This window comes from Hylobates moloch, unplaced genomic scaffold (assembly GCF_009828535.3).
Source record: "Hylobates moloch isolate HMO894 unplaced genomic scaffold, HMol_V3 SCAFFOLD_20, whole genome shotgun sequence".
Classification (NCBI taxonomy): Eukaryota; Metazoa; Chordata; class Mammalia; order Primates; family Hylobatidae; genus Hylobates; species Hylobates moloch.
Window position 1 is genome coordinate 6,666,836 of NW_026652295.1, and position 2,322 is coordinate 6,669,157.

Sequence of the window (2,322 nt, forward strand, 5' to 3'; positions counted from 1 at the left end):
GAGAGAATAAATATATCTTTGGAAACCACCAACTCTGAAGAGACAAGCAAAGCATCATTCAGAGAGAGAGGAAGGAAACCAAGAGAATAGATTCATTCAAAATATGACAGCAGCAAATGATATTGAGAAGTCAGATAAGAACTGTGATGTGCCCCTTAACTATAGCAACAAAGACATCGCCCAAGACCTTGACAAGCAGGTCAGTTTCAGGGATGCTCTTTTGAGGTCAAGGAGTTCTTTTTTTTTTTTTTTTTTTTGAGGCAGAGTCTCACTCTGTCGCCCAGGCTGGAGTGTAGTGGCACGATCTCCGCTCACTGCAAGCTCCGCCTCTCGGGTTCACACCCTTCTCCCGCCTCAGCCTCCGGAGTAGCTGGGACTACAAGCGCCTGCCACCACGCCCGGCTAATTCTTTGTAGTTTTAGTAGAGACGGGGTTTCACCATGTTAGCCACTATGGTCTCGATCTCCTGACCTCGTGATCCACCCGCCTCGGCCTCCCAAAATGCTGAGATGGCAGGCATGAGCCACCATGTCAGGCCAGAGTTCTTAATAGTTTTAAATATATTAGAAAGATTTATTTTTCTTTTCTTTCTTTCTTTTTTTTTTTTTTTGAGACAGAGTCTAGCTCTGTCGCCCAGGCTGAAGTGCAGTGGCGTAATCTGGGCTCACTGCAACCTCCGCCTCCCAGGTTCAAGCAATTCTTCTGCCTCAGCCTCCTGAGTAGCTGGGATTACAGGTATGTGCCACCATGCCCGGCTAATTTTTGTACTTTTAGTAGAGAAGGGGTTTCACTATGTTGGTTAGGCTGGTCTCGAACTCCTGACCTCGTGATCTGCCTGCCTCAGCCTACCAAAATTCTAGGATTACAGGCGTGAGCCACTGTGCACAGCCGACTTCATTTTTTTTTACGAACAGATGAAGGGAGAGCTACTCAGCCACTGGCATTCCCTCCAAAAAATTCCCTTCCTCATTGGATTAGCAAAATGGCCCCATGTTTTCCCTAAGGCCAACAGAGAGGTCATTAAGACAGGGTCATGTGAAATATAGCAGGAGCCTCCTGCTAAAGGCTCAGGAACCAAAAGAGGCGTCAATGGACATGGTTTAAAGCACAACCAACTTCACGCAATGTCCTTCCAGAACACAGGAAATAAATTATTTCTTTTCAGAGAAACACAGGGGAGAGGACTTAATTTCCAGTGCTGTCACAAGTATAGGCAGAACCCTGTCCAGAAGGTCCCTAGCATGTATTTCTTTCTCTATACAGCGTAGCCTCAATGCCTGAGTTTGATATTAGCTAATCACCCTGCACTCGTTACTTAGCCTCCTCAAATCTCCATTCCTTCATCTGTAAAATAAGGGTGAATATAGAACTCACCACAAACGGCTAAGGATTGAGATTACTGAGCACAGTGCTTGGCACACAGTAAGAATTCAGGGGAATGTTTTTGCTATAATAGATAGTAAAGTTATGCAATGAATATTATCACTACTAGATTCAAGTCAGCATCAGAAATCTTTCTCTTTGCGTTGTTTTTTGGTGTGTGTGTTTATGTGTGTGTGTGTTTATGTCTTATGAGTAAAGTGCCAACATCTTAACAAGGTTTCGCATCTGTGCAAAAACCCAATCATTATGCTTATGAACTATAAAAGGGCTTCTCTTTGCCTTGTAACTTATGACTCTGCAGGTTTATCTCAGCCCTCTCCATCACTACTTGCACCTCCACCACTCCTTTTCTGCCTGCAGCCCTGCTCTTAGAAGCAGGAGATAAGTCTCATTATTTTATTTTATTTTATTTTATTTTTTTGAGACAGTCTCGCTCTGTCACCAGGCTGGAGTGCAGTGGCGCGATCTCACCTCACTGCTTGCTCCACCTACTGGGTTCAAGTGATTCTCCTGCCTCAGCCTCCAGAGTAGCTGGGATGACAGGCGCGCACCACTACGCCCAGCTAATTTTCATATTTTTAGTAGAGACAGGGTTTCGCCTTGTTGGTCAGGATGGTCTCAATCTCTTGACCTTGTGATCCACCAGCCCCAGCCTCCTAAAGTGCTAGGATTACAAGCGTGAGCCACCGCACCCGGCCTATTTTATTTTATTTAATTTATTTTATTTTATTTTATTTTAGAGACAGGGTCTCTCTCTGTCACCCAGGCTGGAGTGCAGTGGTGGAAACGCAGCTCATTGCGGCCTCGACCTCCTGGGCTCAAGGGATCCTCCCACCTAAGCCTCCTGAGCAACTGGGATTATAGGCACACACTGCCATGTCTGGATAACTTTTTTATTTTTTATTTTTTGTAAAGACAGGGTGTTGCTATGTTGCCCAA

General features: G+C 45.0%; 1 pseudogene; it reads right to left on the reverse strand.

The window, feature by feature from the left end:
• Positions 1 to 1,565: 1,565 nt before the first annotated feature.
• On the reverse strand, positions 1,566 to 1,652 carry LOC116460553 (small nucleolar RNA U13; annotated as a pseudogene).
• Between the last annotated feature and the right edge of the window lie 670 nt (positions 1,653 to 2,322).